This window comes from Mustela putorius, unplaced genomic scaffold (assembly GCF_011764305.1).
Source record: "Mustela putorius furo isolate JIRA1106 unplaced genomic scaffold, ASM1176430v1.1 tig00003974_pilon_pilon_pilon, whole genome shotgun sequence".
In the NCBI taxonomy this organism is placed as follows: domain Eukaryota; kingdom Metazoa; phylum Chordata; class Mammalia; order Carnivora; family Mustelidae; genus Mustela; species Mustela putorius.
In genome coordinates, this window is record NW_025422117.1 from 16,676,800 (window position 1) to 16,701,528 (window position 24,729).

Here is a 24,729-nt window from a genome sequence, read left to right on the forward strand (position 1 = left end):
AGCCGGAAGTAGATGGTGATGTAATGGGTCTCTAAGATGAAAAGTAAACAGATTCAACATTACTATAATTTTCTTACTGCAAGAATCTTTAGCCATGGCATTAGCATATTTTGGGTAGTCTGGAAAGCAGCAAGGCACATATAAAAATGTGAGATTCTTAAATGAAATCTTAAGCAAGGGGCCTTAATGTGGAAATAATAGTTCCCTGGGACCTGGAGGAGGTCTGATGGAGAACCTGCTGGGTCAGAAGAAGAACTAGATCTTGGAAGAGTGCTTGTATTAGGAGAAGAGAGGCTAGAATGTTACGACTTGGGGAGAGGTGGGCGGGGCTTCTTTCTCCGAGTCTCCTCCTATCATCCTACTCCCTCTGTGCTCCTTCCCACTCCTCCCAAATCCTTTAGAAACCTTTGTCTATGGGGGTGGTTGCTATAACTGGGTTTAAAGGCTTTTCTCTATTATTCTTACAAGATTTCCCCGGAGTAGGGTAATATTATCACCATTTTGTAGATAAAGGAACATATGTCACTAGCCTACAATTATAAAGCAAATGGCAAAGTAGAGTTTGTTCTGTGCTTAGTTACCCAAAAAAAAAAAAAAAAAAAAGAGGTTCACGATGTTCACATGCTTAATAGTGGAGTAAGTGGTATGAAGGTTCAGAAATACCTGGAAATATTTCAGAAGGAAAACTGCATCCCCACCCCAAGGATTCCCCCCCCCCCCCGCCCACAAACATCTCAGAGGGAAGCTTCCCAATTCTCTCAGAAAGTGAGAAAGAAAAAAATGGTCTCCCCCTCTCCCTGGAGCATTTTTAAAAAACGGGTTTTCAGACCTTGCCTCAGAGATGGGAAAATTGGGTACTGTCTCGGGGCTGCCAGGTTTTGGAGGGTCCTATATTCACAGTGAGGCTGGGTTTGGAGTCAGGCTTCCGCAGCAAGCAGCTGAAGGAGGGGTGGCCAGCAGCAGATGCCAAGGCAGCCTGGTGGTGTTCCTGTGTGACAAGCACCCTCGAGTCACTGAGGCCAAGATCAGTGTTGGTGGCAGGCCTGGTGACATATCCTTGAGGACATATGTTGGCAGCCTTCTTGGGATCCTTACTCCCCTCTGATTGTCTCTTTTGTCTGTATAACTAATCAAAACTTAGGGCAAGCAAAAGCAGAGATTAATTTTGTCGTATTAGGTCTTGGAGAGGAGGAAAGATGAGAAACACTTGTGCTATACCGACCTAGTGATTGATTTGTTTTCTACCTCAACTCCATTTGACACGTGAGCTTTGACAAGTCACAAGTGTCCACAGGGAACTCATCTGCAAAATGGAGCCCATCCTCCAGGTGTGAACAGGATGTTTTGAAGGGTAGGTGAGTTAAGATGGGTGAAGCCGATATACACAGTAGAACCTGGGTCTATATTGGGTACTTAACAATCCCGGGTCTTTCAGATGAAGTCTGAATTCTGCCATTTGGAGTTACACATTAGCGTTATCTGTGTAAATATCAACCTAGAAATGTGCAGACAGAGCACCTCAGTGTTTGGAACTCAGGTCTGTGGTGTTCGTCGATGGGTCCTTGCTCCAGTCTCTCCCAGCTGGTGGGATTGCCACAAAATGACGTAAAAGTGGTATCTCGGGTTTTCCGTTTGATAAATCATTCCTTACCCACCTAGGGCTTAATAAATTGGAAGTTTTACTGCTTAGAAAATAATCAGGTGTTAAGAGAAGCACCAAATGTACTATCATTTTCTGAAGGTTAATGGGCTTTTTCTATTTCCGTGTTTCCCTCCACAGCAATACCATCGAACATGAGGCTGCTTCTCCCGATGCAGCAGAGATTGAAATGTCACAGCAGCATGATCAATTAGATGATGGAGAATAGAGGCATTTGCTACCTGACCTTAATCCACCGGGCCAGAGGGACTGCATGGAGAAGACTGAATGTGGAGAGACTCCCAGGCAGAGGAAAGCGGCAGAGGAGAGTTCAAACGGGTGTCGAGCCGCTTAAATGTTGACTCATGACGAAAAGGATATCCTCAGGATAAAGGCTTATGATGACACGTATTGGTTCACTCATTCAGTTCTGAGTGAGGACAAAATAAACATAAGCACCTTTTAACAGCAGCAAAAAAAAAAAAAAAAAAAAAAAAGGTAGAAAAGGAAGCAGGTAAGTTTTTGCAAAAAGTCTGGATTTTGGATCATGTAACCTGCTGAACTGAAGTGACAGGGAGAAAGACGCCAATGACATGCAGCTGTCAGATGCTGTACGAAGAAGACAGTGGGAGATGTGACTAAGGCACCAGGAGAGCTGTCTTTCTCTCTTTAAAGCCCTGTCCTGGGAAGGAGGGTTAGACACCTTGGGATGGGAATGACAGACAGGAGGGGTGTGACTTACTCGAAGGAATGGCTCCCCAGTATTTGGAACTTGACAACGGTCTCTGGAGCCACCCTGACCGGCTTCCCTGGGGCTGCTTCAGCGGATAAACACGGTGGTAGTAGAGGGATTCTTGCGTTAAACTAGATGACTTCAATCACTCCCTAATATGCCTGCCCTGGAGCTTCATACCCTCCTTGGAGAGGTCTAAGATGGCCCTGAGGCTTGTTGAGGAGCAGAACTAAATGAACTTCGGAGCTGCTTAGGCTTTGATAGAATCAGTCCTTCTCGGCAGCATGTGTGCGCATCACCGTGGGCCTGGGAATGGTTGCGAGTCTATTTTGATTATGGACAGCTGGTGTTCGCTAAGGGCTTTATCGGATTAGTCATCCGCAGTAACAATGATATGAAGCCTTTCCCCTGGATGATTAGTCGAGATCTGTTATGTTTACTCTTTCAGTTTTATACTTATTTTTCTTTTCCGTTTAAGGACAACTCAATGTAAAAGGGTGTTGTGGTTGGGAATCTGTTTTCCCAAAAAAAGCCACTATTTTTTCCTAGGATCCATTTGGTTGTTTCTATTTGTGGAGTTCCATTGCGAGACAGCAGTTTATCATAGCTGTGGAAAACCAGCAGGAGGTTCAGAGGAAAGCCATGGAAACGATGAAGACCAGGAAAATGAAATGCAAACATGTATCCTGGGGAGGTGAGGTTGAGGATAATGTTGACGCGTGTTTGCATGTCACTTTCCCTAGCACAGCGACTCAAATACATATCTGTTGATTAACTTGTGTGGGGCTGTGCACGACTGTGGTCTTCTAGTTTACGAAGGCTAACGGGGACAATGTTTTCTGTTGAGATCTGTCTCTGAGCTTCAGGAGGAGCACGTAGTGGGCCCTCCACACTTCACAAATATTCATGGATTAAATGGAATTCAGTGTTAGTTTCAATACAGGCATCCTGCTGATAGTAAAGATCATTAAACTTTAAAATGTGTTCCCAAGGAACACTGTGGCATCTTCATTTGAGAACATCTTTTAAATTGGATAGCTAATTATCTGTTTAGAATAAAAGCAGAGAAATAGTTCTGAGTACTTCTTAAGGACTCATACAGTTCTTGATTTCACTTGTGTGCTTTGCTTGTGTGTAAGAAGAGTGCTAGTTCCGTAACTCAGGGTGAAATAACACACGCACAAAAGATGAGTAGGTAGACAGAGTCGTCTTATTTGAAATCATTATTTTTCTCTCATCAAAAAGTATATGATTGTCCTAGTTCTGCACTATCAAATTTCCTCATAAAAAATGGTCACATATGTTCCTGAGAGTACCCAACATGTATTACAAACCGACTGTTGTCCCCAGGAGAAATCGATTCTGGAGAAGAGAGGTTAGAATAAAACTTGGGCTTTTCTTGAAAAAGGAACTGCAGAGAGGACATATTGTTTCAGAACAGATAATGCCAATAAGATGTAATAGTGTCAAGCTGAAAGATGATTATAATTGTACCATTGGAGAAACTTTCTGTTCTTCTTTTTCAGGTGGATGGATACTATGGTAGACATTTCAGGGAAGACCACCTTTCCAGGATCCATGATCTCCCTCCTGCTACTATCTCCATTCTCAGCCAGGAGGTTTAGGTAATAGTGACCCTCCCTCCAGGTACATACTTAGTTGGCTCTCATCGGGTTAGTCTAATTGGTATATCCCAGCCTCCCTGTCCTCGTAGTAAGAGTGTGTGACACAACAGGTCAATGAGTGTGTGAATTGCAGAAGAGAACTTCTCTTCCTCTGGATGGGGTAGGAAGGAGATGTGAGGGCTGACACTGCTGTAGCCATTAGCTACAAGGAGGGAGAGCCCAGATCCTGCCAGATGAAACTTACTAGCTCTTTGATCTTTAGTTTCCTCATCTTTAAAATGAAGATGATAATATTACTTTCCTGTAGGTTTGTTGAAATTAAGTTGTTTAACTTGTATAAGATGCTTAGGGTAGTAAGCACCAATAAACGATACTTATTGGTAGATATGGTATATTTCCTCTATTTTAAGGGAAAAATAAACCCATCATTTCTCCTCCCTGAGCTCAATAATGTTTTGGACCTAAGCTGTTTGGCTAATTGTATTTAATCTCATAAATTATTTTCTTTTCTATTACCTCCATACTTCAGCGATCTCTGCAAAACCTTCATTGAATTTTAGACTTCCCAGAAAATTGGGTTTTCCAGTAATACATTGTCCACATCAGCATTTAAATAATGAAAGGTCCAGGACTGATCTCTAATCAGAGAGCCATCTCTGGACTTCTTGTACCTCCGAAATGCCTGATTCTTCTTGAACTGTAGTTTTGGGAATAGTTTTGCAGAGAAGGAAGAGTTGAGAGAGGAAAGAAAATCAAGAAAGAAGAGCTGGGGTGCTGTTTACTAGCAGCTCCCACAGACTGGATGGGTTTTCACATGGTAACTGATCTGGGGCATCTGTTGAGCTCTCAGAGTCTGAGCTAATAAGGTCTGCACGGGCAGGTCTGGGAAGTCAGAAGCTGCACACACCCTCGGAGTCTTCTCTGCTGTTCTTGCTGTCCCAGTAGCATTTCTGCCTTTAAGATTCATGTTGATCTGCTTATTATTTCAAAAATAAGATTAGCAGAGTTAGAGAATAATGCTTGGAATCCATTCAGAAGAGATTAAGTAATGGATTTTTCTTTGGAAAGGAACTGTTCTATTTTAGTAGGAAATTTGTCCAGTTTTTGGTTAAATTTGACAAAACAAAGACATCTGATAGTTGTGGATATTTTTGTAGGGCTTTGGGAGGTACAGATAGGAACTATGCAAAGATAGGCACATTTAAAACAAAAAGGGTCGGGGGTATCCGGGTGACTCTGTTGGGTGTCTGTCTTCAGCTCAGGTCATGATTTCAGGGTCCAGCCCCATGTCGGGCTCCTTGGTCAATGCTTCTCCCTCTACCTCCACCCTCCCCCTCCCACCAACTCATGCTTGTTTTCTCTAGCGCTCCATGTCGCTCTCTCTCAAATAAATACATAAAATCTTAAAAACATAAAAAGGGTCGACAACATAGGTCACCTGTGGGCAGAGCTGTGGGCAGGGGGAAGACTTGGAGGGAAACTTCCATGTTTTTACTTTATATGTAGAGTACATCTGTATGGTTTGAATTTTATTTGACAGCAAATGTGTGACTTGCATAATTTTAAGAAATTAGCTAACATGTCAGTAATCTCGTCCAAGTTGAAGGGTTATATTTTCTATGACTAATTGTTCAGATTCAGATTATTGTAATCATACCAGGGGTTTATACTTGAGTCACCTAAGGATTCAGGTGAATTCAGACTCTCTTAAACTTAAATGTTGGGTATACAGTAAACTCCTTATTTATGTTTGGGACAGTGTATAATTTATTGTTTCTTTTCCTTTTCCTTTTTTTTATGATTTTTTTTTTTTTTAATTTCGACAGAGAGAGACATAGCGAGAGAGGGAACACAAGCAGGGGAAGTGGGAGAAGTGGGCTTCTCACTGAGCAGAGAGCCCGATGTGGGGCTTGAACCTAGGACCCTGGGATCATGACCTGAGCCAAAAGCAGACACTTAGCAACTGAGTCACCCCGGCGCCCCTCTTTTCTTTTCTTTTTTATTTTATTTACTTATTGACACAGAGAGAGAGAGATCACAAGTAGGCAGAGCAGCAGGCAGAGAGAGAGCGGGAAGCAGGGTCCCCGCCAAGCAGAGAGCCTGATGCAGGGCTCGATCGCAGGACCTGAAATCGTGACCTGAGCTGAAGACAGAGGCTTAACCCACTGAGCCACCCAGGTGCCCCTAATTTAATGTTTCTTAAAGCCCACCTCACTGATCTCTTCTCTGAGCTCCTTTACACACACCCCTGCCACCCCCCCTCAATTTTTTATACTGTAGAGGTTTGGGCTGTATTTATATCCGTAATGACTGTTTTGCCTGAGAGATTTGTTCTGAGATAAAACAAAACATATTTATGGGTATTTATGACTCTTGGCTTTCACCATTTCCTGTTGAATGAAAATCATTTGCCTTGTGAATGGAACTTTGCAGTCACTGCACACTCATGGTGACTGGAACTTTCTGGTGCAGTTAGATCCAGCAGCTCATGAAAAGTAGAAGTTTCGGTGGAGAGATGGGCCCTTGGGTTGTCCAGCCCAAGCTTTCAGTTCATATATGGGGAGAAGTTGGCCCAGGGTGCTCAGAGGAATTTCCAAGTTTCTTGCATTATTCTTAGGAGCAGGATGGGGACCAGCAGTCAGTTCCCCCCGCTCTTTCTGCTTCATGATTCCTGACCTGTGGAGGGGCCACCCAGAAATCAGCTTGCTCACGTCATTTGTGTTCTGGATGTTAGAACCGGAGTTGAGCCATGTGGGTGGGACTTGGAGAATCTGAATGATAGGGAGTGGAGTTAGTGTAGCAGACTGTAGTATAAACAATGAAATGCAGGTTTAAACAGAGGAGTATTTTATATCCGTGTAGCAGTTTGAAGAGATTCTTTTCTTTCTACATATAAAAATAATACATGCTCAATTGAGCAAATTTTTGAAAACCTAAAGAAGAAAATTAAGATTACTCTTAACTGCATGGTCAAGAAATGATCAAGATTAGTATTTTGGAATGACACACACATACATTCATGTACAATCCAATCAGATCATGTCGCATCCATAATTTTATCCTGTTTTTTTCACTTGCTATTATAGGATGAGCTTTTCCCATGTCACTCAGTGTTCCGCAAAGAACTCGGTTTTTAAATCCCTAACCAGCTAATATTCTTAGGTCGTTCTTTTTGGTTTTTATTGTTTTAAATGACGAGCCCTGAGGACTGGACGGAGTGGAATAAATCCTGCTACCGAATGGAAAGAAGGGCGCTAAGGCTTGGTTCTGCGGTCTGAGATTCAGCCTGGAACGTTCAGGGACAAGGGCCGTGGAGAGCTGTCAGTCTTCTGCCAGCAGCGACACAGGTCCTCAAGAGGCAGGTGACAGAAAGTCAATTCAAAGACACACACTAAAGACAGTGTAATAGATCCCCCCCCCACCCCATCAGCACAAATTGATAATGCAAAGCACTGTTCAGACCATAGACTGGTCCCTCAAGCTGCTGCAAGACAGAGCCCTCCTCTCCCAGGTGGACACAGATGCGCAAGCCACATTTCTGCATCAGACGCCGATTACCTAGCCTGTCCCCCCTTTGACACGTGGCTTTTCGATTGTCCCTGTTTATTACTGTTTTGCCAGAAGCAGGGCCATTAAAGGAAGAACAGGAAAAATTGCAAACTGTCCACCCTGTTCCTCGCTAATCGGTTCTGCATAAAGGGTGTGATGAAAAATGGGGTCAAGTATCCAAAGGGCTCGCCTTCTTCTACTTCATGAGTTCTGTGTTGCCATAGATAATTGAGAAATTTGCAGGGTTAGAAGCACTGACATAACCTCAAAGGTGTAAGTCAAACTCAGCATCGTGGCCGGTTGATCCCTTGGGGCTAGGCAGCAGCTTTGCCTGGTAGAGAGGACCCCACTTCTGAAAAGGGCAGAGTGGATGGGGCTGAGACGCAGGTGACCCCCAGCCTCCCTCCGGTGCGCGGAGCGCAATGATGCCGTTTCTCCTCTCTTCCCGCACTTCCTCAGATGCCTCCGATGCTGCTGCTCATTAGAGAAACTAATTATACCTCTGTTCCAATGAATTAAACAGAATTCAGGTAGGGAGCCTGGAACTTCGGGAGAGCAGAGAGTTTATGTAATGATTCCAGGAAATGTTCCTGAGTCTGATAAATACTCACAAGGTATTGAATGCAATAAAGATGCAGGGGTGTTTTGCTTTCTTTGTGTTTTCATTGTGAGTTGGGTTGATGATGAGTCTGCTGCCAGCAGGGATGGTTTCCTCCCGTGCAGGAATGCCAGATTTGCAGCGCTTGGTGGAATGAGCTAGGAATGTGATTTCTTCCTTTCTCCAGCAATTTTCTGCCTGCCTGCATGAAATGCTAATGAACGTCTCACACATGACAGAGCAATGAGATATATCCTTCCTTTGCTATTTTTGGCAGGTTCTGACTTTATGAAGTTTAGGACTTAATGTAATGGTGACGAGACACTTAGAGCAGACCCTTCCCCCTCCTCCCCCAAACTTGTGTGTCGGCTGCTCCTCTCCCTGCACGAGCAGATGTGTCGCATCTCTGATTTGAAAGGGGCTCTGTATCACTGTGGTGCCCAGGCATCCCGTCTTCCTCCACCATGCCTTTGTGTCCAAGAACTGGGAAAAGTCTAGCTCCAGCCAAGAAAGACTTGAACTTTAATCTCAGACCAATTCATACATTGATCATTAGTTGTAAATGAGTAGCATTAAAGCCTGATTCTATTTAATTTATTATTTTAACTAGTAAGTGGTGGGATAGGGTGAAAATAGGGAGTTGAACATGCTTATGGGCTGCAGGTTAAATGCTTACGTGAGTTGGTAATTATACCAGGAAATGAATGTGCTTGTGGGAGGGACTAAATAGAAACGACTTCTATAATCAACTTTGGATTTAGGGACTTGGTTGACTGATGGAGCCAGTGGGAGAGTGTAGTGTGGGGCATGGTGGCCTTTGCTGGTGGCATTGATGGGTGGTCCTCTGATACTCTTGCCACCTCTGCAGCAGGTCCATGTCAGCTTTGGGAAGTGACTGAAGGTGTATGAGGCCCTGGAATGGAAGCTTGTGAACTTCAGAGACAAATGGAGATGCTGCTTTGGTGGAGGTCTTCTGGTAGTGTTGAGGATGAAGAGCCCAAGCGTGGGAGGTTGGGTTCATCCCACTTCTTGGTTGCAACCCAAGACTGCCTGTGGCAATGGGTCACGATTTATTCCGGCTGCAAAAGCATGAGAGAGAGAAACGAAGAAAGAAATGGATTTTGCAAATGCAGTAACACTTAGAAAGATCCGGGGCAGAGAGGAAGAGGGGTCTGGGAGTACATTCCCCAGCGTGAATCCAGCTGGTTCAGATTCGCCTGGTTCTGACGTTCAATTCGGCTTCCGTATCTCCTTGTTTCCGTACCATCTGCACCTTCTGCTCTTCTCATTCATCTTCTGGGTGACCTCAGAAATTCTCATGTTTGGTATTAAAGTTGCTATCCAAAATCCCAAGGTTGCAGAAAATGCCAGTTAAATGGCCCTTTCTTTGATCACTCAGATGCCCAGAAGAAGTTCTCTTAGTTTCTGTCACATAGGAAAGAAGTGGGAAAATGTCACGAATGGTTAAATGAATTGGGGATATACTTGGTCTGCGATAGACCTGATCTCAGGATGGTCTTGGGTGGTGAGCTCAGAATAATTACTAAGTACCAAGAAAGAGGAGTTGGAAAGGTCCTTAGGTTTTCTGAAAGAGCTTCAATATTTGGAGAAAGAAAACCTAATAAACTAGCATTTGTGGCTGGAATACCAAGGCTGTGGAAGTTTTATTGAAGATTATGGAAGGGTGAAGAATGTGGATTGCGTTGACCTGCACTGGCCAAGCCAGCAACACCAGACAGGAGGTAGAGCTTGAAACTTATGAATCTATAGGATGTGCTTCCCACAGAAGAAGAAAGATATGAAATATAAATGGATTCAAAAAAGATTTAGATGGATAACAATAACAGCTATAAAGGAAGTTATTAAGATCAGGGGGATACATTCCCATCTCTGTTTTTAATATTTGAAGTATTATTTTGTAGCTAATTAAAAAAATGCATTCTTCTAGCAATTTAGAGAAGGAACAAGAAAATAGAGATTAATCTCATTTTACTTTTAACATTTTGATATATTTGCTTTCACTTTTCCACACTATTTTAAAATCATCTTATCTTGGCTGTGACTGAAATTTTGTTTGCTGCTTTTATATTTTTATTGAAGCCCAAAGTTTTCTCAAGTCTCCAGGGAATCTTTCTTTTAAATGTGATTTTAAGATGCCATTGACTTTAGGACACATTATTATTTTACATACTGATATGAAAGGACCATAATGTTTTTAATTAAGCTATGACACAAAGCCTTAATGATTACCCTCCATGAAAAATTTGTCAGTAGTACCAGCCTTTTAATGCTTTGACATTTCTTTCTAGTTCAGGGATTTGGCAATTCTTTTCCCTTTATTTGCATTATATGGCATGGAGAAGAAATACACACACACACACACACACACATGCATATGCATTTGCATATGACTTAGAAAATGCAACATCTCTTCATCTACTTATGTCCCATAAAGTACTCACATGATTTATCGCTTTGGAACAAAATGTGAACTAGTGATCATTCCTCCTGTGACGAATATTTGCCTCACCAATACAAAATTTACCCACTGCTGTTCTATTTACATGCCTTTCTGTGTACACAAAACTTTTCTTTGCAGTGCTGAATCACAGTGTTACTTCGAATACATTTTAAGTAGCAGTGAAATCAACGTGTGTAGTACCAACAATGTACATAATTCAACTGAGGAAATGACAAGATGAACATCTGTGACCATGTTCATGCGTGCCTGGCAATGACAGCTACTTCTTGTCTACTGCGTGTCTGACGGGGATAATAAAATGCTGGCTGACTACTTCTAAGACATATTTCAAGTTCAGAGAGGTTAAAATGTGGAAAAAGGTGAATCTTACCATCAATGGATGCACCTGAATTTTAATTAATCATTTTGTTGTGCTGGGTCTTTTATTTATAAAAGTTATGTGCTTATTTAAAAAACCAAACTTTTTTCTCTCATAATACAAATGTTTCTTTGCATTTGTGACTATTTCTTTGGGATAGGTTCTGAAAAGTGGAATGATATTCTAGAGGAAGCCAGGAGTCTTGTTAAGGGAACACTGCAGCCTCCAGAGATGCCTGTTTAGGGAGGAACTGAGCCTTAAAATAAGAACCGACTTGTGAATAAATCACCTTGAAAATGGATTCTTTTGTCCCAGCCAGGTCTTCAGATGAATGTAGTGTCTTGCAAAGAAAAAAAAACACTGAAAGACTGCTTCTGGATTTCATGAAGGAGAAAAGTCTGTGTTAAATCCGGATTAACATCGTGTAATATTACATCCCTCTATCAAATTGCATTATCTTATATTAAACAGGGCCATTTAGAATAATGCACATTCCTTTTGATCTGGAATGTTTCCATTTTCCTTGAGTTGATTGTCTGATCTGTGTGGCTTTAGGTCTTTGCCTTGCAGATGCTTAATATGGATGGGATCCAAACGTATGTCAAATTGAATATTGCTAGATATTGAGAGTTCAAGACAAAACAGGAGGGTCAGATTCTGTGTGCTATGGGGGAAGATCACAGTAGCAATTTGACTGAATTAAATTCAAGAGTACTTACTGAGTGTTAACATAGCATGGGCTAACTAATATGAGTACAGTGGACACACACACACACACACACACACACACACACAAAATGATCATCCTACCTTCGTGGAGCTTACAATCAAGAGACACCATGACTCACTCCAAATTTCCTGAATTGTACCCTCATCTTCTGTACCAAAATGTAGGTATCAAGGTGTTTGAGGGGTGCTGAAGTTGGGAAAGGAGTATAAATGTTTCACTGGGAGGAGGAATTTTTCTCTTTCCTTTATAGAATTTCTTAGAATTCAGTAGTTGGCTCATTCTCTACCCTCAGTCCTGTGTGTGTGTTCTTTTGTGTGTCGGGCACTGTTGGTCAGAAACTGTATCCGCCCCTATGATGTCCAGCTGAACAACAGGTCACCGATATGATTTCCTAAAATTCTGAGTGTCCAACAGGATCTGCCTGCTTTAGGTTACCCCGGGACCTCAAAGGTCTGGATTTCCTCCCAGGAATGGAAATACTGTGTGTGTTGGTGGCTTGTTCCTCTGTGGCACCTGCATGTAATCCTTGTCACCCTCCCAGAGGTGGTGTGGCACAGTGGACAGTTATGGGAACTCAGAAATTTGGCATTATAAGAACTAAGTTTGAATCTGGTCCTTTCATCTCTTTAGCTGACTATGATCTTAGGAAAAATGCTTAATTTTTCAAACATCGTCACATCGTTTCTGTAGGAACCTTATGATATAGATACAATCAAGTCCATTTTACACTTGAGAAAGCAGGAGTTTAGCAAGGTTAGGTAATTTTCCCAAGAGCCAGGGTTCAAATACATGGAGTCTGACTTTAGTGTCCATACTTTAGGACTCCTTTTGTCAATTATTAAGGGTGCAGTACAGTATTTGGTGCCTAGGAAATTTGCAGTAAAGTATAGCTATTGTGGCTATTATGACTGAGAACGGAGATAGCAGAAGAATTTACTAATGGTGGAAACAAAACCTTAATGGCAGACCTGTGCTGGAGTTAGGTGGGAGTATAGAATCATTCTCCTTCGACCTCTGACCTCAACCACATGTAAGGCTAATCTTGATGAGAGTGGTAAATGTCAGTTGTAATTGAAAGATCTAATTTTTATAATTCTATTTCCTCTGTGATGAAGAAATACACTTTTGACATTTTCAGTTAATGCTCTAGATAGCCATGGATTGACATATGTGGTACTAGGGGTTTTAAACCAAGAGCTGAAATACAGAGATGAATCCATAATGAGTTATGGATCCTGTTAAAAGTCTCAAGTTAAAGAAAATATCTGTAATCAGTGCCATTCTGAGGTTTTAAAAATGCTCATATTCTACATGCACAAAAATAGGGTGAAATGTACGGAACTCCCCATAGATGGCAATACATAAACAAATTCTTGGCAGTGAGGTTCTGTTATCTCTGGCTCAGCAGGAGAAAGGTGGTGGAAAATCCTTATCATTTCCTTCCCTATCTTATTAGCATTACAGAGGTTAATCCTCAACGTTAACACATCTTCTCTGAGTGCTTTCCTTTTCCACTTTCAAGTTTTATTTATTTATTTTTATCCACCATAGAGAGATATTGTCCTCCTCTTTTGGGTTGCATTTAGGTAAGGAATTGATGTTGTACAAATATCATATTTAAGAATGGCTTTCCTGTTCTTTGTTTTTTTTCCCCCAAGTTTTCTCTTGCATCTGAAATAGCCTCTAAGTTCCTGGAGAGGATTAAAAAAATCATTTTATGGCCACAATCAGAAAAAAAAAAAAAACAACAAAACTACTGCAATTATTTTTCCTTCTTTGAAAGAGAACCAAACCTCTTTTTTTTTCCCGGATGATTTTGATCAAAATCATCTTGTTTGGGTAGCCAGACAGGACAGTGACTTGGTCATAAACATATCTATGCTTATAGGTCTCTGGAGAGGTTGAAGAGCTTGATCTATGACCACCAAAAGATGTGCTCCGGTTATCAGCTGGACTATGAAAAGTGAATTCAAATAGTATCTGTTAATGAACCCATTCGAAAAATGATTCTTTCAAATTAAGCTAATCAAGGTCAACTTCTCCAGGGGCTGCTGGCGACACCTAACTGTGTGGCTTTGCATCTTTGTGTCAGATTCCAAAGGGACAATGAAAAATAAAAATTTCAATCAAAATATTTCTGTTTTTAAAGGAAGAGGAGAAGAGAACTCATTGTGTTGTACTTACGTAAACACTTACAAATGTGCAAGAAAACCAGTTTTGTTTCTGGAGTATGAGACAAGTCAGACTTTTGGCCTGGGACCTAATTGAAATCATTTATTGTTCATGATTTAGTGTTTTTGTTTCTGTGTGTTTGTTTTTAGAGTGTGTTAGTCTTCAGGATCAAATAAATCAAATAAAAACTTTTCCTTTAATTTTACACTACTTAAATGAGAATGTGCTGTGGATTTTGTCAAAAAAATAAGTAAATTTGAAAATTTAGGACATTCTGCTCATTTGAAATGTGGCTAGGTCCAGTCCATCATCACCCTTTAAATATTTTTTCTAAATAGATTTAGACAAGTGAATGAATCTAAAATATTTTGTGGGAGAATTGTCAAGAAGCTACAAAGTTGTGACTCACAGTGTGCATTTATTGAAAACTGTAAGGGCAAAGAATGGCAGAGCTGATTTTAGGAGCCCAAGAATGTATAATTAAATCACTCTGCTTTGTTCATAAAAGTGACTGAGGACTAACCGAATCTGCTTTCATCTCTCATGGGATGCTGTTTGTGAAAGAGACAATTCATATGATATAGAAGTTAACCTGCCTCATGAAAAAAGTGTAATGCAGTTTTCTGTTTCTGTTGCTGAATCACAGTCCTTCAAACTCTTCATTAGATCCCCCCTGTAATCTGTGAGGGTAGACAGGCATAAATATACCACAGAGTTATTAATGATGGGGCAAATGGAAGATTAACTTCCTTCTTAAAAACTGAAAGGCATCGCAGAATGTGGTCTTTGATTTTACCCAGGTATGAGGGGTCTGGAAAATGTCTTATTGAAATCACAAGTTTTTTTTTTTTTTTTTTTTTTAAAGATTTTTTTTAATTTATTTATTTGAGAGAGAGAGAGGTCACAGGTAGGCCGAGAGGCAGGCAGAGAGAGAGGGGGAAACAGGCTCCCCACTGAGCAGAGAGCCCGATGCGGGCCTCGATCCCAGACCCTGAGATCATGACCTGAGCCGAAGGCAGAGGCTTAACCCACTGAGCCACCCAGGCGCCCAGAAATCACAAGTATTTTTTATGGGGCTCTTAAATCTGTCTTATATTGTTGTTTCCTCCCATATGTTTATTGTCAACTAACAGCTTAGAACTGATGAGCTGTGTGGGGATGTTTTGTAAAGCTGTAGCCCTTGCTTTCTGACAACTGTTTCTTTTGTTTAGCTCAAACCTCTTCTTAAAAAGAATACAGCTTGGTGACCGCATTGATGGACATAGAGGCTATTACGCTAAGTGAAATAAGTTGGAGAAAGACAAACATTGTATGGTGTTTATAGGTGGAATCTGAAAAACAAAACAAACAAACAAACTAAACACAACTGAAACAGACTCCCAAAGACAGAGAACAGACTGGTGACTGCCAGAGGGGAGGGGGGTGGGGGATGGATGAATGAAGAGACGGAGGGAATTAAGAGGTACAGACTTCCCGTTAATGAAATACGTAAGTCATAGAGATGTAAAGTACAGCATAAGGAATATAGTCCCTAAAGTAATAATTTTGCATGGTGACAGATGGTAACTAGACTTATCGAGGTGATCATTTTGTATTGTATATAAATGTCAAATTACTATGTCGTACACCTGAAACTAATATAACATTGTATGTCAACCACGCTTTGATTAAAGAAAGAATACCATTTATGTGCATATCTCTTGTCTACAGAGTATGACCAGTAAGTGTACTTTTATATGATGCGAAAGGGGGTTTAGTTAGGTATAGTTTCTTTCCTTGTGATTAAAATAAGGTGACGTGCTTGTGTTTGGGGAGGATCGCTCAGGCCCTAGAGAGGGAAATGGGTGAGGAACAGCAATGACCTGAGTGAACGTGGCAGGAGGAGGATCGATAAGAGGGAACAGAATTCAAGCATGTTCTAGGCAATGGATTTATTGGAAGGATGTATTGAGAGGGGAAAGAGGATTTTCTTATGGCTCCAAAGTGCCTCCCTTGGATGATGGTAGATTCCATTCACTGAGCTCAGGGATGCGGTGGCAAGAGGTCACTCTGGCTCTTTGAGATTGAGATGCCTCTGATGCATGCATGTGGTTCGGCTAGGACTTGAGCTTGAAACAGAAACCTGCACTGAAGATTGAGCATGGGTAGTGTTCGTCTACGAGATAGGCGCGAGTGTGTGGTGTGGGAAGAGAAGGAAGGGAAGGAAGGAAAATGAGAAAACCCAAACACAAAAGGTTGGGTCCAGGAGGAGGAGGTTGGGAGATGACAGTGTCAAAGAAGGGCGACGAGGATGTTTAGTCTCCGCACCCATCACATGAGGCATGGTTGAGTGAATGGGCCAACTTTGGCTCTAGGGAGAGCGGATCCTTTCGAGAGTGGAATAGTATGCCTTTCAGTCTTTTAATTTATTATTATTTTTATTTTTTAAAAATTGTATTTATTTATTTGAGAGGGCATGAATGGGGGTGGGTAGTGGTGGGGAGGGCAGAAGGAGAAGCAGGCTCCCTGCCGAGCGGGGAGCCCCACTCTGGGCTCACTTCCAGGACCCTGGGATCCTGAGCTGAGCTGAAGCCAGATGCATAACCCACTGAGCCACTGAGACTCCTTTCAGTCTTTTTTTTTTAAAGAAGGACTAGATTCAGTTTGTGTTGCTCCCAAGGAACTTTGTAGAGGTCAATTCTGCTTTTGTTTATGGAAGTATTTTCAGAGCAGAAACACAAAACACAGGAGGTAATTACCTCAGCTGCCTCTCTGTTAGAGGCGCTCCAGCAAAGAAGTCAGTCCTGACTGGAAGGGGCTGGCTAGGGACGCGAGGTGACATCTAAGATTCTCTGAAGCCTGAGAGTTGATAAAGAGACTATAAATTCATACTTTTTATGAAATTATTTTTGAAAAATTTAAGCTCAGCTTTAAGGGGACAGTACCATACTGTGGAGATGCGACAGACATGCACAGTGAGTGATGCCTGAGTCTCCTTTCCCCACATTGTAATATTCAGGCTTAGAAATTACATGGGTCAACCATTCCAAGGAAAGAACAATTTTTCTTGCATTGTTATCCTATTTATGTTTGAAAAATGAAGTATTTTTATAGTTGTTTGTACTCTAATAATGTATAATTGATGAATATTGTTTTTTTCCCCCAGCAAAGATACCATCTTTTATAATACAGACTTGTTCCTATGCTGATTCTACATCAGAACCTGAATATATCTTTGAGAGGTTCACTCTTAATTATGGCACCATCATGCCTTAGCTATTGTACCAAAGAAGACTCAGACAGAAACATCCATTGTTCATGGGGAATCTTTAAGAATATATTATCAGGTGGAAATAACTACATGCGTAGACCACCTTTGATCTTATCAGTGACAGGCAGGTGTGGCCGTATTAGGAAGGATAGGACTTATTTTGCAGAAAAACATCTCTGATGGGACATGTTGGCCGAAGGTTGGGATGAGGACTAGGAGTAGACTTGACTGGGAGTGGAGTTGTTCATATAATTTCTCCCTCTCAGTTCCAGACTTTATTATACTAAATTATAATTTGCATCATTCAAATGCAAATGAATTCTCAAAAGCCCTGTGTGGGTTTCATGTAATTCTTTTTGGGCAAGAGATGCTCAGTGTTTCACTTATTTGAAAGAATTCTGTGATGCAACCGATTCCAAGGGAAAAAAAAATGTGAATTTGAGAGTGTTTGTCCCATTGGAAGGGCTGGTATAATCATATCAAATTCACATCTGGTTTTATTTTGCTGACTGTCTCTCCTCTTGGCTTCCCTCAAGTGTATGTGACTCATGGGCTATAATGCTCTTTACCTGACTTTCCCTTGTTCCCCTTCCACTATAAAAGTGAGGAACACAGCGGAAAGTTTTGAAAAGCATAACACGCTAACGATATTATGAAAATGTGGAAATTCATTCAATAGTAACACTTCATTTTTGGCCTTTCTGAACCGCTCTTGCAGCCGCCCAAACTGCTTGTGATGCGGGACACTTCATAAGTCACCAAACCTCCCTTGGCAGTTTAACGTCTTTTGTTCTAGAAGGTAAGAAAATATTCCCGCAGCTTTTAATGCTCTCCAGCTGTTCGTTGGTAAAGACCTCAACAGGAGGCTCTCAGGGAGAAAACGGTGCTTGCTTTAAATTCTAAAGGAGACTCTACAAAAAACCTGACTCCCTTGGCCTCTGCTTTTGGGAAATGATCTTCTCTCATCAGCCCCGTGACACTTGTACTGCTTCACAGAGCTTTTCAGTGGTGGTCCTGTGGTCACTGGCTCAGGTCACTTCGTGCACAACTAACTGTGCGAGCTCCCCTTCAGATTTTTTTTCTGACCAGGCTCTTCTGGGTAGAGAACATGGTGTAGTTCTCAACAGGTTCTTTTGGGAATTGGTCATGCCAGATGCTTCGTGGTGAAAAAGGTGGCATGGGACAAATCAGGCTGGGAAACACATTTAGAGCTCATGTTTATATTTTATTATTTATTTATTTATTTTTAAAAAGATATGTTTATTTATTTGACAGAGAGAGAGAGACAGCGAGGGAACACAAGCAAGGGGTGTGTGAGAGGGAGAAGCAGGCTTCCCACTGAGCAGGGAGCCCAATGCGGGGTTCAATCTCAGGACCCTGGGATCATGACCTGAGCCAAAGGCAGACGCTTAACAACTGAGCCACCCAGGCTCCCCTAGAGCTTGTATTTAGAGATGATATATTTAAGGGCCTGAGAAATTCTGCAGTAAAGAATTCTTCTTTAACTCTGTTTAACCCACTAGTAGGATGTAGTAATTACGAACACCGACTTTGAGCACAGACTTGGACCGACATCCCAGGCTCTCTATTAGCCATGAAATCTGGGCAAGTTACTTCCCTATACAATAGGAATCTTTTTTTTTTTTTTTTAAAGGTTTTATTTATTTATTTTTGAGGGGGTGGGTGCAGACGGAGAAGGAGAGAGGGAATCTCAAGTTGACTCTGGGCACAGAGCCTGATATGGGGCTCTATCTCATGACCTGGAGATCATGACCTGAGCTGAAATCATGAGTTGGACCCTCAGCGAATGAGCCACCCAGGCTCCCCTGATGGGAATCTTCCAGCTCCATTTTAGCAGTTGGAATAATGAGTTTCAGCTCATAGGGTTTATTGTGGATGGCAAATAATATAACATTATGTAGAACATTTGGCAGAATGCCAGGATCAGAGTCCACACACAAGTTTCTTGTTTCTAGTATAATATCATTATCTTATTTGAATGCGTGACTCTGAGGGCAGCACATGAGAGACTACTCTTCTAAGGAAACCAGATGGGGAATGCTGATCTGATAGATTGAGATGTGTATCAATATTTTTAAAGAACTGAGGGAGCCGGTACCTGTGATGTGATGAGAATTCTTGAAGTTGGCTGATATCTCTTTCCCAGAGCTGTTTCCTAGAGAAAATATATAGAATTTTGGGTACCTAATGTGAAATTGACTTTGAAATATAATACTCAAAGGTTGTTATAAACAAGGCCTATTTTCTGTCTTGAATATCAAAAGCTAAATGCTAGGATGTAAACGTCCAGAAAGAAGCCCCAAGTGAGTGAGGATGAAGGGAAATTTGTTTCTTCATGTAAAGAAGAATTTGAACACTTGTGCAAAAAGGCTTGAAGCCGACTTTTCTCTTGATAAGGGATGAGGTATCAGGCTGATTATGACCAAGTTTCCAGTAGATAATTAGTTTTTAAGCTCAAGTGAAATGGAGAGAAGTTTTGTGTTCAGTTCAGTTTTCTGCTCACCCTTTGAGCGACCTCCTGCCCTTTTCTTAATTCCTTCTCACCCTAGGCACCTTGTTCAGATGAGATAAAATCTTATGGAAACCTGCTTTTAGCTTAATGTTTGAAAGTATCTGGTGGTTAATTTGTGTGGAAGTGTAAAATGGTGTTTCTCAACCTTTGCGCTAGTGACATTATAGACTGGATAATTCTGGACTGTGCTGGCCTGTCCTGTGCTTTGTAGGATGTTTAACCAAATCTCTGACTCTTCTCCCTAGATGCCAGTGGCACCCTTCACCCTAGTTGTGACAACCAACCGTGTCTCTGGACATTGTTGAATGATCTCTGGTGGGCAATATTCCTCTCTCCCCTCACAGAAAACCACTGAGTACAAAAGTTTTACAGCAGTTTAAAAAAAAAAAAAAAAAGGATGCCTGGGTGGCTCAGTAGGTTAAGGTGCTGTCTTTGGCTCAGGTCATGATCCCAGGGTTCTGGGTTCGAGTCCCACATCTAGCTCCTTGGTCAGCGGGGAGCCTGCATCTCTCTCCACCTCTGCCTGCCACTCTGCCTGGTTGTGTGTGTGCGTGCTTTCTCTCTGATAAGTGGATAAAATCTTAAAAAAAAAAAGTTTTAAAGCAGTTAAATCTCTACCACTCTTGGAGTTAGATTCCCTTTTCATCATATGTCATTTCTTAATTACCCAAGGTGGAACGGTGAACAGAAAATTCATTTATAAGATGCTAGTCAGGGAAGAATGATTTTATGCAATCCAGTCCAGAAGGTAGATGTCTTCTTTACTTAAACCCCATGGGCTAACCCTGTGAGAGTGAGTCAGCTCTCCTCTTCAGTGGATGGCTTGACACAGGTTTGAGGCTCCATCCTCATCGGTATTAAAATCTGAAGTCTAGGGCATCTGGGTGGCTCAGTCAGCTAAGTGTCCTAGTCTTGGTCTCAGGGTCGTGAGTTCAAGCCCAGGTTAGGCTCCGCACTGGGTTTAGTGCCTACTTGAGGAAAAAAATAATTGAAGCCCATTTCCCACCCTTCACTCCAAATATTTTTAATGGTTGAGCATTAAACAATGAATAGGGTCTCTGATCATCTACCTGACTTAGTCATTAACAAAGCAAACTAGATGGATAGCTAGTTTTTTGCCCTCTGGTAATCGAATTAGGCTTATTGTTCAACAAGCCCTGTGGCAGAGCAGCATTTCAACAAAGGCAAGAAGTACATTCTAAATTGGTGATATTTCAGGGTGTCTTTAAATACCCATTTGGCATTGAATCCCAAAGAACAAGGGCTGAAGTCCAAAGACTGCTGTTTTTTCTCTAATTTGCATTTGGCTTTTTGCATGTGGGATCTTTCTGCCTGCCTGCCTCCCCTTCCCCGCCTCAGTTGGGGCCTGCTCTGGGAACTTTTGTTTTAACAAAGAGGAACACGTACTGTGCAATGAAAACATTGGCTCTAAATCATTTCAGCTATAAAATGTAGCTGTTTGGAGCCCCGTAATTGGGCCCGTGGTTCTGAAAATAAGAAGGACTGCCAACATCTGAATGTGTTGGTTAATTGGTCCACGGGGAGAGACCCAGGGAGTGTCCAAGAGACCGGTTTTTGACTTTTTTATTGTTCTAGTTTTTCTATGGGACCTGCAGTAGTCCCTTGCTAATCGTTTGCCACCACTAACCGTTCATTTTGTGTGGTAGAATACCATCGGTACCACAGAATTCATAATTCTGACACGGGGTGGAGGGGGAGGCTCGAATGCTTGGCAGGCAAAAATACGTGTGCTTTGTAGATTTAGCGCAAAGTAAGCAGGAGTGTTTCTTTATGGTGACAGCATGGCTTGGGACACCAGCTACAATGTTATCTGTGAAAAGCAGGTTGGTAGCTGTGCAAAATCCTTGTGTTGGTCTCAGAGCAAATAATTAACTCATTTATTTTAGATATTTAAAATGTGGTCAGAATTCACATTGCTTCGTGAAATCCATAGTTTAAGGATGTATATGAATGTGCAGACTCGTAAAAATAGCCAAAACTTTAGTGATCTGATATTTGTTTCTATGATTTGTTCTCTGAAAATCAGATATTAAGGAGATAGTCTGTTCTGTGAAGTTTGAGAGTATGGATTCCTTGCAAGGAGACGGAAAGAGGGTTTAGTCCTCTTTCCGTTTTGCCACACCTGAGAGAATGTGTTACAATCTATATAACCTTGCATTTTTCTTTTTTAATTAATGAATGTTAATCCTGAAACCAAGAAATGTGAGAAATGTGGCTCCAGGGATGTTGAGGGTGTCTGTTCCGGAAACAAAGGGAGATTCTGGGGGAGGTCAGAGTTGAAGTGAGCTTAGCCAGTGGTTGAATGCCAACTTCTTGGAAGTATGGAGGGTAGTCAGAGGGCATTCCAGGGGGCAAGGGTCTGATATCTAGCACCCGGCATCACAGAGTACTCAGTAAATGCTGACTGAACTAGTTAATAGCCATCACCTCCTTTACTATAATATTCTTTCTTGGCTAAAAGGCTAAGAGGGCTCAGGAAAGTAGACAATGAGGGGCAGGTACGATGCATCAACCTCATGGAGAATGGATCATAAAGATTGATTCCTTGGATGAATTTGGTAGAAAGTTTATTTAAATTCGCTGAACTAAAAGGGGGAATTTATTAAATACTGAGGGGGTCTTGCTAAACCCAGGGACAGGAATTCAGTCAAGACTCTGGAATTGACTGGAAGCAGAGAATTAACAACCACCCAAACATTCCCTCCAGTCCTGATTCTGCTTGTTTCTGTTCAGCTGCTCCTTCTTCTATTTGAACATTAGATTTTTCTGCCTCTTTTTTACCCATAGTAGGAAACATGACTGATATTGAGATATCAGCATCCAAACTTTTCTTTTTAAGGTCTCAAATCTCTGGGCACCAGGTCTAAAAATCCTACAGAAGGATCTCATTAGCCTTGTTTAGATTAAAGTCAGGCTTGCTGCATTGAATAGGTCAGTGGTGAGATGTCTTTCTATCAACAGGGTGGCTCAGGCATTAGCCTGGGGAAAGAAAGAAGGACAGTGTTGTAAAAGGGAACATTGGATTGATGGAATCCTAAGTGTCCACAAGTTTCAACACAATCCAAATCATAAGTGATGTAGATGAAAAAAATAACTCTCAGTCCTGAGAGGTTTACTCTCTGTAAAGAGAGAAGTTAGGGAATATGTCAGTCACTTCATAGGAATTTCTTTGGGGCTACCATGTGCTGTTGAAGAAGTGAGAAGAAATCAGAAATGGCTTAGATGGAAGAAAAGGTTTGAATCTGGCCTGGAAGGATCTGGATGTGGATGTTGATCTGGAGAGGTGGAAGAAAGAGAAGAAGGCTTTCCAGACAAGGACTGCACCGAAAGGCCAGAGGCACCATTGAGCTCCACATTGGTGGTGGGCAGACTGGCCTGGTTGTATTTAGATTTGCCTGTGGCGAATGTGCAAGATACATTCTTTTCAGGAAAAGGCCATGTTGAGCCAATGGATTTCCTGTTTCTCAACCGGAGTGTCTCAGAGAGGGCAATAGCTTCTTCCTTTGCACTCCTTCAATCAGCTATAATCCATGCCTGTCATAATACTAAGGAGAAGGGCCAGATAAGTGAGTATGAATTATGGTTAATGTACAAATTGGTGAAGTCACCAGAGGCCAAGAAACAACTATACGTTTAGGCTACTTTTCTCACATATAATATACATTTATAATATCTTACCTTTATGTAAAATACTGCTTTATACAATATGGCATATAGTTATGGGCTAAATTGAGTCCCAGCCCCCCACCCCAATTCATGTATTGGGAGTCCTAATCCTCAGTGCCTCAGTGTGCGACTGTATTTGGAGACAGGGTCCTAAAGAGGTTATTAAGTTTAAATAAGGTCCTTGTTGTGGGCCTTAATCCAGTATGACTAGTTTTAAAAAAGAGAATGGACACAGACGCACACAGAGGCAAGACCATATGAAGACGCAGGAAGGCAGCCATCTGTAAGGCAAGAAGAGAGACCTCAGAAGACACCTCCCTTGCTGACACGGTGATCTCAGACTTCCAGGCTTCAGAATTGAGAGCAAATAAACTCCTGTTCCGTAAGCCACCCAATCTGTGGTATTTTGTTTTGATAGCCCTAGCAAACTAATACACATATAATTTCTATTATGACTAGTGTTAGCATGACAATTAAAATAATAATTCTATGACTAGATTTCATGGTTCAAGTTCTGGCCTCACCATTTAGAGTTTATAATACCCTGGAACGTTCCAGTTCCACCAAGAAGGGGTAGCCTCATTTCTATGAGGTTTCTCCCCCTCCCTATCCCGTCCCTTATAACGAAACGTCTCTGGGCGTAAAACAATGAACAAGCCTAGGGAGTCCCTGAAAGGTAAATGAAGAAGGGCCTCCTGAGGCCACAGGACTTGAGGAATGACACATGGTGGTTTTCTGGGATACCAAACATCTCTATACTTTGTATAGACCCCTCAGAAGCCTCCAAACCAGAGCCATCTAGAGGCATGGGAAGCTCCAAGAAGACTCTCTTTCCCCTAGGTGAAGGACCAGGAAGCATTTTGAAAACATTTACCCTACTCTAGCCAAGCATCAAACACCAGTGGTGGAATGACCGCTCTATCTTCCACCCCCGTGTTGTGTGGAAGCAGGCAGCATGCTCCCATAACCCCACAGGAAGGCATCAGCAGGACTGAACTGGAAGCTAACCTTCTGTCCTGTGTGTTGAGGAAGTAGGCTGTGCCTCGATTCTCCCACTGGCTGGTTCTGGCAGGACCAAGTGGGCTGCTGATCTCCCATGCCCTGCCCAGAGGAACCAAGCAGTGCCAATCTGTCAGGGGAGGGTCAGTAGGACCCAGTGCTGACCTGAGTCTTCCTCTTCAACAGCAATGGGACAGAGGCTGTGCACCCTGGGGCCATCAGCACTCCACTTTCCCTACCAGGGAGCTAAGCCTCTACTCCTTCCAGTAGCAACAAGACAGGATTAGATGTTGGGAGGCAGGGTTTGCTGGCACTCCACTTCCCTCCTGCCCCTCCCCTGATGGCAGCTAAGCTCAGGGTGTAGGAGTTAGTGC

The 24,729-nt window shown here is 42.0% G+C and overlaps 1 long non-coding RNA gene across 3 annotated transcripts in view; it reads left to right on the forward strand.

Moving 5' to 3' along the window:
* The window catches only part of LOC101689705, a 112,690-nt gene that overhangs the window by 35,258 nt on the left and 52,703 nt on the right, over nucleotides 1-24,729 (forward strand). For 2 of the 3 annotated variants that reach the window (XR_006604053.1, XR_006604054.1), the window contains one exon: nucleotides 1,781-5,851. This is a non-coding gene — a long non-coding RNA (uncharacterized LOC101689705). Of the gene's footprint in view, nucleotides 1-1,780; nucleotides 5,852-24,729 lie in introns of those variants that run through there. The other variant, XR_006604055.1, reaches the window with a different exon arrangement.